The sequence below is a fragment of the Perna viridis genome, chromosome 12 (genome assembly GCF_037379345.1).
Source record: "Perna viridis isolate PV_CMFRI_1.1 ecotype Kerala chromosome 12, ASM3737934v1, whole genome shotgun sequence".
Lineage (NCBI taxonomy): Eukaryota > Metazoa > Mollusca > Bivalvia > Mytilida > Mytilidae > Perna > Perna viridis.
This window is the reverse complement of record NC_142456.1, coordinates 4,427,854-4,439,926: the sequence shown is the minus strand read 5'-3', so window position 1 is coordinate 4,439,926 and position 12,073 is coordinate 4,427,854. Positions and strand designations below refer to the sequence as shown.

Genomic DNA, 12,073 nt, shown 5'->3' with positions numbered 1-12,073 from the left:
AATGTAAAGTAAAAGGATTGTTTACAATCGTCATTACAAAAATGTTAGAAATTTGTATAAAGTTTTTAAATCAACAATGTGTTATTTGATAGTTAAACAATTGTACATGATGTTTGTCGTAATGTAAGGACGAACAAAACAATCTTTTTCAATTTTTGTCAAACGAATGAGCAGGATGAATCTGACATATTGGCGGAAATAATGACGTTGTTGTCTCGGATTTTTTGTAGTTTGTTGTTTAAAAACCTGAAATACACCCAGGTCATGCATTTTGTGTTAAGTTGAGGGGGAGCGCAAAACGATGGGGATTCACATTATTTGATTAAAGGGTATCTATTAATCCAGTTGATTAAAAACGAAATATGTATCTTTATTTTTTCTTTATTTGTTTAGAGAAAAAATCCAGAGGTATCAATAAATATTATAAAATACAAAACCAACACGGTTTCCGACATAAGTAATTGGCACGACTTCTTTCGGTGCCCCACGGAAGTTATTTACGCAAGCAAAAAAAAATATATATACAGACATGTTCTTTTAAATACAAAAAAAAAAAAAAAAAAAAGAAAAGAAAAGAAAAGAAACCAGAGTCTTATGTTCTTACACTAACATACTATTTTATTCAAGGACCATACATGTTCACGAATTATTGAAGAGCTTTGTATCGCTTTGTGAAAGAATTGAATTTTGAGTTTATTCATGAAAAATTGATGATCCAAGAACCTAACTGACGTCTTTAATCAACCGAAGGAGATTATAGTATACCGGACAGTGTGGTAAGTTCATTGTGCTGCTGTCTCATGTTTAACGACTGCGTGAAAAAAGCAGTCATATTGTGTTTTGTGTTACGCCGTTGTCGCCGTCGGTTGTAGACAGTCCGTTCATTCACAATTACTTTACAATGGGTGGGGGAGGGGGTAATAAGTTCAATGGGTAGGTACGGATGTGCGGCCCCTATCGGTTTACTTTTTATGATAAGTGATATATGAAAATGATGGGCATTTTAGTTGCAGTATATGTGATTGGGGTTACCATTTAAAAATAAGCTACTTATTTACACATTGTTAGTGATTTGACATCAGTTAAGTCATCCTTAAAATTATCATAGTAAATAAAGATCATCACTTGAATTGAATTGTGAATGATAAGCAGGAAGGGATCCAATTAGCTCTGACATGATAATGGTGTCAAATAAAATGATAAAATGTTAAATGTTCTGATCAGCATCCTGCTGTGATATGTAGATACTGATGAATGCCATGCATATAAATATGAATGGATTGCATATTAAATGCATTGGACTAGCGTACGGTGTTAGTGTCATTTTTGGTAACGTCGAAATCTGCAAAATTTTACGTCTTTTTTGTATTGCAATGTACATCGTTCTATAATTGTTACATGTAAAAAGAAGTGTGCTTTTTTACATAAAACAACACGACATGTTTTATTATTTAATCATTCGATTCGATATTAATTTTTCGTACGTTTTGGTCTATTGAAATGATCAGGTTACATCCCGATATGGTAAATAGTTTGGCATCAACCATTTAAAAATGATTTGAAGGAAATGAGAAAAATGTTAGGAATAATAACAACAAATTTCATGATGCGCTAAAAAAAGTAAAACACTCTCACTAAAACAGAAAGCCAACAAACCTACAAGCAAAAAAGTCAGTAGCACCCCCCAGAAATCATATTGTGAAAGCGTATGAAGAGAATCTTTCCTATTTGGTTTTATATCTCTAATGTATATGTATGTTGATATTTCCGAATACATGTACTCGTTTAGGAAATTTGTAAGTTCTGTTGTTAAACATAAAACATTGCTAAACATTTAGAGAAAACAAAACCTTTGCAAATATCCCTTCTTTGAGAAAATTTGAGATCGAAATCCCCGCTTTTATTATACGACGAAAAAAACTTGCGGTCGTATAATGCTATGGCGTAGTCGTCGTCCGCGTCGTCGCCGTCTTGGTCTGAGGACACTTCGTTTCCGTGCAATAACTTTAGTTGTTGACGAATTGTTATGAAATGATTTTACGAACAACTAAGAAGATTTCCTATTCAATTTGGACTTTGTTGCCCCTGCCGCTTTAGGAAAGGGACCAAAAAAGGTAAAAATAATACATATTTTATTAAAACCCATGGAGATTGTTTTTTTTCTACTTTAGATATTCTATTTTTAATGTGTTCTTTATCTAATTCGGCTAAACAAATGTCCAGCAGATTGTATGTGCTTTGGACGGTTTTCAAGTTATAGGGGTCAAAGTTGAGCAACGCCTGAAAGCATTTTCAGAACTTTTTTTTTTATTTTGGTCCGATTTCGAAATTTTTTATTTCATTGGATTCTCCATTGGATTCCTCATTATTAATCCTGCTTGCATTTTTCAATCAGATTTTGGATATCTCTTACGGGTTTCGGCCCCGTGCAGGTCCGGGTGTGCAGCAGCGCTAAGCTTGTCGTAAAAGGCGACTAAATAGTGCTCAGAACCCTACCCACCTCTCCCTATTTCCAGTGGCAATCAAAATTTGTCGACCCCATTGTCCTTGTGTCCCATCCCTTTTTCATTTCATCATGATTTCATGTTCATTTTATCATCAATTTCATGTTCATCGTCTGAATATAGCTGAAATATTGCTGCTCGGACGTTAAACCCCAACAAACAAACAAACAAACTTACGGGTTTCTAGTTATATGGGGTAAAAAAAAAACACACCAGAATAAATCATTTTTTTTGTTTTGTTTTTGATTCGATTTGAAAAAAATAAAAAAAATATTTTTGCCAGATTTGTACAGCTTATTATATCTTATAGCTAAAATAAGAGGTAATTAGACGATCATGAAATTAGTTGATTTTACATTATTTCACTAGCGAATGTGCAAACGCGTGTCAGCACATTTCAAAATACTTTGATGCAGGCATGCTGATCCCGATTTCACCGGGACATCATTGCATATGAACAGGCATGAGTGCGCACAAGGTGGGGAGGGGGGGGGGCTTTCTTTTTCCTGCTGTCTTTTCAATATTTCTTGCATTATTTTATCTGATTCGCTAAAATCGTAACTTTTTTATTCATTACGTCCACAGTCGTAATAATATAATTTAGTACATGTATCGTAACTTTTCAATACTTTTTATTGTTTTTAAAATTGGCGTTAAACGAGTTTTGACGTGGCAAAACAGAACTTTACTTTGGAAACGTCAAAACTGCGCTTTGTGACATTTTCGTTGGACACGATTTTACATATATATATAACCCATTTGTTAAGCCAAAGAAAAAATGGAATGATAAAACCATAGAGGAGGATGAATACATTTTTAAGTATATGAAGAAATAGAATCAACACCATTTGCCTTTTTGAATAGTTCGTTCGAATTTCGCATGGTGTACGCGTGAATAAATAAAATATACAAATTCTAGATGTTGTGACATTTTGGTGAGACACAGACAAAATGCTGCGCTTAGATACATGTTCAACCAAGTACCATTTTTTTAATATACTATATTCAACATATATATATGTAACATTCAAAATTTCATACTCATTAGTTCACTCAAAGATAACGAAAAAAGCTTTTGATAGAGACTGGGTAGCACGCAACGTGTAGAAAACGTCGGGAAAAAGACAACGTGACATCACAACATACGTGCGTATTTATCTACCGTTAGACAATAAAACTAGTTATTTTTTAGAATAAGCATGGTATTCTGAATATTTATACAGTCCTGTAAGCGTGAATAAACTTTGGTAAAAATACTATTCGTTGCTATATTTTACAGCCGTAAGCAAGAAAATAGCCATCGGCCAACGTCGAAAAAATTAAGATTTGTGACATAATTGAAATATGGACAAATAGGCTTAAAAAAGACTGATTGAACATTTTATATAAATTTTCATTGGGTTATGTAATAAATTGTCAATATAGTTAATCAAAGTCCCGATTAAAAAAAGCTGCCCGCATAACTTTAAAAAAACATGTCGAAAATTTTGTCTTCAAATCGGTTTCTTTCCATTTTTACAATGTCCACACCAAAGGGGAGATATTTGTGATATTGTAATACACTTTGATCTTATCATTACGTCATGAAAAATATGACATCGTCTGCAGCACAAACTGTTCTTAAAAAAATTGGTTTTATCAAAATACGCCAAGAAACAACTTAGATATATTGGTGAAATGGGAAGCAAGCATTTCTTAATGTTATCCGTCCACATGTGAACATGGACATTCTTGTGATCGAATAATGCTTTCCCTCCACAATTAACGGGATTTTTTTTTTAAGATTTAGGATTGTAATCCTGAAACAGCAACCATTTTCGAACATTTTAATATCTATATTGCCTTTGATAACTCCACATTCTAATAGCAATAATTCGGTTTTCGTAACCAGCCCCGGTTCAATCGAAAGTGACACCAACAACGTACGCAACGTCATTACACACATATATATATATATATATATATGAATGGGTATCAGTTTTTCATTTTCAGAATATGTAAATGGGGTGGGTAGAAATTTTTGGGGCCGCACACCCGTACCCTTTTACCTGTTTAGTTACCCACCCTCGTGATTTACTTACAGTCAGGGTATAGTTTACGTGTATTAGGTCCCTGATTTAGTATAAGTGTATGTATCTATGTGAATTAACCATAGAAAGAAACTGGGTTAAAACTCAAGCGATCAAAACGCAGAAAAAAGAACAATTACTTTAGTGAAGGATGTCGACATAATACCACGGAAGTCAAGCTTGGTTCTATTATGGGGGAATAGCTCTAACGTTTTATCGTTTTATTCCCTTTCTGACGAAAAAATGGTGTGGGGTGGGTTTGGATAAAACAATTATTTTATTGGTTCATTATCTTTATACATTGTATTTACAAAGATAAAAAAAAGTCACGTGCATGCATATGAATGAATGGAAGAAAATACGTAAATGCACCGAACGTTGATGAATTTAATATTACACTATTTCTTCTTAATGATTAAAGTGGTGTCACATAGCACACTTTTCTTCCCAACATTAAAACCTAATTAGGAAAAAAAGTGTGTAGATTAATGCTTAGTAGTTACTTTATTGTCACTTTGACACTTATTAATGTCCAGGTTACTAAATTGTACGTATTAGTGTCACCATAAGCTTTGCTAAGGTCAGATAAAAATCTATCTTGTCAAACTCCCTGTCACATTAATAGAACTAATATAGTTTTCTGTTTAGTCCATGACCTTGTTAACAAAGAAACTTGCTTGGGCCAAAACATACCATCATAACTACTACTGCTAATATATTTTATAACACTTCTCTGGAGACCCGTATAGGTTTCAGGAGAAGTTTTGCCTTAAGTCAAAAATTGTTTTTTTTTAATTTCATAATTTCTTCATTCTAATACCTTTACATATTTTATTGTCCAGAACAGAAATTTAAACAGTATTTAATGCATAGAAGGAATATCTGTTAAATTGATAATACATGTAAATCAAACTAAATTCCTCATGGAATTTGGACACCACCATAACTACATAAAATTAAGATATTGTCAATAGTAGAGGTGTTCAACGGTGCAAAAACCCACACTGAAATGTTCTTTTATTTTTCAATCTTTATATAATGTACACCATATTTTGCATACCTAGTAGTTATAGCCGTTTCTACCTACCGATCTTTATTTTGGAGAAAAGCATAAATACATCTCCCATCTCTATTTAACTCAACAATAATAATAATAATAATAATAATAATACCTCTTGCTAGTGCCAATATCATGTACAATTTAAATGTTACGTGTAAATAATTTTTTTCTTAAGTGCAACAACCGAATGTCAAACTAAGACTGGTTATGTGGTGTGTAACTGTTTCTGGATTACAAATATTAGTGACTATATGTAGTGTTTTTTACATTTATGTATCACCCCCTGTCTGTTTGATATTTAAAATAACTGCTATCTAGAAAGGATCAGTAAGTACAGAAGCAATTGAAATACATTATTTTCTTATATTTGAATTTGAATATCATTGATATTTCTATACGCTGTCATAAGGAATAGATGGATGAGGGGGACATTTACAGAATTAGATTTAAGATGAGTAAACTGCAAAAAGAGTACAATAAGATTTTTAAAAAATAATCTAGACAGAAAAGACAACTTCCAGAAAGCCAAAAGTGCCAATGAAAATCATATGTTGTTCAATTCATATGATAATCATTATTAACGTATGATTTTGATAAGATTAAGTAAATATTGACTTGTTTACCTCTGATTATCATATGATATGAAAAAACCACAGAGAGAGAGAGAGAGAGAGAGAGAGAAAGAGAATCCGTACTACTAGTCTAACCACTGAGTTTATCAGCTGACTCGAACTTATTTAATTCAGACAGGCATTAACCTAATATTTTCTTTGCGCAATCATGATGAGAAATCGCGCTGTATATCAGTTTTAAAGACCATTTGAGTAAAACAAACACTTGCCAAAACTGAATGCCTCCCGATAAATGGTCGGTTTAAACTGGTCTCACTGTTACAAAATAAATACAGAAACAAATATAAGGAAAAAACAATAAAGCAACATACATTTGAATATAAACAATGATTTCTAACAATTTAGGTAACAAACGGATATAGAAATGGAAAGCTTCAGATCATCACTACTGGTTTTATTACTAATCACTATGGTTGGAAGAACATCGGCTCAACTTTCGGCAGACCAGGTTACTAAACTGAGAGATATATTGAGGGAAAGGTTTGGTATATCCGGAATACCCACGACGACTCCAAAACCAGGTACTAGTATTACAACAGTCATCTAAGTTTAAAAGCGTTTTCTGCCCGGATGCTCTTTAAATGTTTTCAATATATAATTTTGATGAACCCTTCCACTTGTCAATATACGTCATAACTTCGAACCGACCAACAACACGCATTTACCAAATGCTTTAAATCTTGCTCTGTCTGAACATTACATTGCAGTGTTATCAAGAGTAAAAAAAACAAACAGGAAAAAAGCCTTATCAAAACAAGACAAAAACATATGAATAAAACAAACAAAGAAACAAACGCAAAAGAACTATTATTTTAAGTGTTTAATGTAAGAGTAGATCATGAAATTGTAAATATGAGGAAAAACATGTAAGAACTTAACAGGTTTAATATTATGTTTAGCTGACTAATAAATATCATAAAACTAGAAAAAAAGAGTAAAGCTCAGTAATGGATACCCCCGATTCACAAACAAATCGGTCAACAGCAAATCTTATATGCATGTAACATAATAAAAAATCATATTTTATCCTACTTGTTTAATTTTGCTATAATTATATCCTTGTAGAACCGTCAATGAATCCAATGGCTCTATATATGTTAATGAGAGGAGATATAGACAATCAGTGGTGGTGGCTGCTGTTATAAAAAGGATGTTAAAGGGAACATTATTTACTACGAATACTGTAGAAATTGTATATATTTTGTTTGTATAATATATATATGCCATTCTATATTCATTTATATAAGAAAAAAAAAATCGTCTTAAGATGTAGACTATTTTTTAAATGCAACACTAGAATTAATTTTCTGTTAATTTTTATATTTACTTATATTTATAGTGATGCATGCGTTATGAATTGTATTCTGTTCTAATAAATATTTATTATAAACAGTTCGTTCAAATTAATTCAGACATGAAAAAAATAAAATAAACTATAAAAAACAACATAAAAGGTCTAGTCACGTTAACCACTTGAGGGGTCAAGAAAATTGGAAGTGATAGCAAGTAACAGGGTAGTAATCTCTACATAACACAACAATATAACGAGAATGGGTATGGTGAATGTGTTAAAGAGGTAATTATTCCACCGGGATGAAAAAAAAGTCAGCTAAAGACCACCTGTGGGTCTTCAGTGTATCTCGAGGAAACCATCATCACATCACGGACATAACGCGTGCGTCTACTTTTATTCCAAGTTTACACACAATTAGTCTATGCGAAACATTTAGAATCTTGTATAATCAGACATTTTTATTCTTACTTTTATTTGACCCTTCTCTGTATTTTTCCAAGTTATTTCCAAGAATATTATGTTGCATTGGTGATTGGAAGTGGAGATATGTGATAGGGTTCGGACAATTCAAAACATTATGAGTATTAGAATATTTCTGAAAATATGTCTTACTCCTATTCAAGTGTTACTTCATTATCTTTGACAATATTGCCATAATTGTATAATGGTCTAACAATACTAAAATAATTTAGATTCAAACATTAGGAATTCTTTGTACAAAACGCCGGGGTAACTCAAGTAAAACATATAGAAAACAAACCGTATACACAGACAATACTAACATATTATTAATAATTCATTATAGGTAGATTGATTGTACATGTATTAATGGCTTAAAGCTATTGCTCTGATATGATATACATGTATATACTTTTTTTATTTTGAAAACAATAAAGAGGAGTTGTCAGATAAAAAGACAATTGATATCTATAAATTATTATCAATTATTATGTTTTGACAGTTTCAATATTAGCTTCAGGAAAACTAACCGTGTAATTTGATATTTAAATTTTTGTTACAATTTTGCACATCATTTATTGGCGACAAACGAAGCAGATCTTTGAATATTTATAGTAAGTAATAGTTTTAAATATATATATATAAATATTTTTTACTTTTAACTTTCACATAACTTTAAATATACAGGCTGTAGATAATGTAGGATTTACATATTATAACTACATTGTATATTCTACAGTAAATTATTTTTTTTTACTTAAAAAGAATATTTTATTTTGAAAGAAAGTCGACCTTTACGAAAAACATATATTAAAATTATCATCTCCATGCAATATTCTATACAGATATTTTTCGTTCGGTCACATTAATGTCTATTATCTACATGCATCAAAATTTCTCGTCGTCATAGCAAAACTATCTATTTCGGATGTATTCTTGGAGTACTATGTTTTTTTATGCTTTAGATAAACAAAGAAGGAAATTGAACAATAGCATAAGTTGGCATTACAATGGAAACAAGAAAAATTACCACCCTGAAAATACTGTTGATCACATTCTGTCTATTTGGATGTTCTTCAGCAAGAATAGCACCCGACCAAGTTGCCGAACTTCGAAGAATTTTAAGTGAAAGACGTGGTCTTACCGTTACACCACAACCAACTCCAGAACCAGGTAAATGCTTTATTCGGCCATTTTTCTCGGAATTTAGAGTTTCCCACATTTAAATGAGAACATTGTCACTGATGAATGTGCTCTATGTTAATGTACCCGGGAATAGCAAACTAAATACAAACCAGTAATCGGTTTTGTATGATTCAACAGTAGATTTACAAACCCTGTAAAAAGCCGTTTCAAAGGAGCACTTTTCTAACTTGAAATTTAAAACAAAAGTTTCATCTCTTGTTTGGTAAATACAAAATACAGATACAGAAATTTTCGATCATACTAAAATTGCAAATATCGATATGCTGTACACATGTTTTACGGATCAACTTCTCATGAGTAGAATTAGAACCAAATATAAAGGGAAATCTAAATCTTTAAGTAGATAGTTTATAAGAAGTACTCAAAACCAAAATTTTATAAAAACAGGTAGCTAACTTCAACACCGAAAAGTTGAAAGAATCAGATGAGTATCATTTACAAAACTCAGACAGGAGGTGATTCATGCATGTCAAACACCCAACAAATTAAGTTGTATTTCTTGTTCAGAATCAGTTACAGACCACATAAATAACCTTAGTTTTTCATTTGGGTGTTGCTCTTTTGAGAAAAAAATTATATAGATTTACATGAAATAAGCACTTTGCAAGAGTTGTTATCGTTCTTGATTTGCTTTGATTTGGTCGGTTTTAGTGGGAGATAAATGCATGATTTTCTAAATAGTACAGATAAAAATACAAAAAGCTTATTAGTAAGACACAAAAGATAAACTAAAGACAACAACATATTGATTGTAGTCAAATCAGTCCAACTACATATATTGTCCCTGTTTCAGTACCAACATTGGATCCAGTGTCACTATACATGTTATTGAGAGGAGATATGGACGCCCTCTGGTGGATGTTTGTGTAAGACTTAAATGAATTTTTCCCTTGATGATTCTTTTGTTCGAGAATATATCACAACAAAGAAAGGGACAAGTTCTGTCAATTTGAAATCAAAATCTTAAAAACTTACAAACGCTACAACTTAACAAATAGTATTGTGAAAATATAATGTTGTTTATTTTTGTTTAGAAAATAAATGATATATGTATATGTGTAGATTGAATGCTTACTTTCCGTAGCAAAGTAATTTATAGAAAAAGACCATTACTTCATCATTTGTTTTGGACAAATAAATGAGTGGTATTCCTTATTAAATAACTAAATGTAGTTCCTTCGCCGATTAATGATTAGCGAAAAAAGACTCGACTTGATAAATCCAATTCTTGGCATTGGCCTAGGGAGGATCCAGACATTTTGATAAGCAGGGCGCATATCGGTCACGATTAGTAATTTTTTTATTTAATCAACCGAAGTTTTCCAGTAAAAATATGGACCTTACCCTCCTCTTGATTCGTCACTCCTAACAATTGTATATACAAACAGTAAATATCTCAAAATTTGTATGCGGATAACAACACAATCCTAGTTTATTCAACAAAAAACATGGGGAAAAATTACAACTATGACACGTTGAACAAAAAAGTTTTCATGGTGCAGATGGATACACCGGAACGATCCATGAGATGACGGCCATAAAAGTTCTGTAGTGATGACAACACCATATACATAGTGGAGTTGTTAAAAATATTCTAAATTTCACTGTCAAATCACCGGTCTGTCTATTTTATCTTACTTCACTTGCCCCCAAACCTTAACTAGAGAACGATTTGAAGACTTGCTAGTTTCTTCAGGAAATGACCCCTTTTCGAGTTGAGACGTCCCACGTAAGAGGTCACGCAAGTACGTCTTAACTCATTCACTTACTCAATGAAACGTATTAAAAGTAGCAGCTCATAGACATTTTCAAAACAAAGGAAAGATAAAATTTGTGGCTGTATACTATGCTTCCAGAAATGGTGGCGCTCTCTAGGAGAATATATGTTTTCGATGAAGAAATAGGTACTTATTCTCGTTGAAGATCGAATATCAGTTTTAGGTCGTTAGAGAAGCTCTTGGTCTTCTCTCTTTCCCTAGGCTGCACTGATTAAAAAGACTTCAAATTCTCCAACTCGTGAAAGATATCCCGACTTTATACAGGTCATTTATGTAATAACCTGTTAATCTTTGAACATAAATAATTTGCTTTTAGAAACGGCATTCCGATTTCCCACAAAATTAACTAAATAGTTTTCCAGATGTGTGTGATGGTCTTCCAATGTTTCACACAAAACCATCGGATAACTTCTAGAAAAGCAGAGGACGCTTACCCTACCGGTGCACCTGGATTACATTCTTTTGATTACCGCTATAACCTTGATTACTTATTCTAGTGTTCTTTAATAACGACTTGAAAATAAAACATATGTTTTGATTGAAATGTTACTCCGCGCGTTGGATTCAGAGTATACTTAATGGCTGTGGTTCTTAAAATGATAATGATAATTTACCCGAAGCATACACAACCACCCAGAAATCAAAATACATTTGAAGATCTCAAATGGTTATTCCAGTTAGCACTTCCACCATAAACAATATATGCTGAAACCCATATATATATGCTAGTAATATATGCTAGTCGATATTACAACCAACAGTTAAATCACCAATGCTATCATCGGCTATTCTATGCTCGTGGTGATCCTTTAATCCACATGAAGCGTATTTAAGAAGATGGACTGATGGAAAATAAGAGAGTCATTTCATCATGATTTTACAAAGAAAGATATAATATCCCCGCCAAGCATTCTTTTGTTACCGTTAACCGAAAAAAACGTCAAGTTACCAATAGACGGGGTTTACTAAATATAGTGTCTATAAAAGTGATATATGCTGAACAATTGCATCTTAAGAACACTTTATATATACATTTTACAATTTTACTCCAAATATATTTTAATGGGCAAA

At 32.1% G+C, this 12,073-nt stretch overlaps 1 long non-coding RNA gene across 2 annotated transcripts; it reads left to right on the top strand.

The window, feature by feature from the left end:
* Positions 1 to 112: 112 nt before the first annotated feature.
* Positions 113 to 10,200, top strand: LOC148600928 (uncharacterized). Of its 2 annotated transcripts, none has more exons than XR_015917170.1 (3): positions 113 to 776; positions 8,984 to 9,191; positions 10,018 to 10,200. It is a non-coding gene; the product is annotated as an uncharacterized LOC148600928 (long non-coding RNA). The 2 variants fall into 2 exon arrangements; XR_015917171.1 differs by lacking the exons at positions 8,984 to 9,191; positions 10,018 to 10,200 and adding exons at positions 6,611 to 6,786; positions 7,331 to 7,728 and having other exon boundaries at positions 116 to 776.
* Positions 10,201 to 12,073: the final 1,873 nt, after the last annotated feature.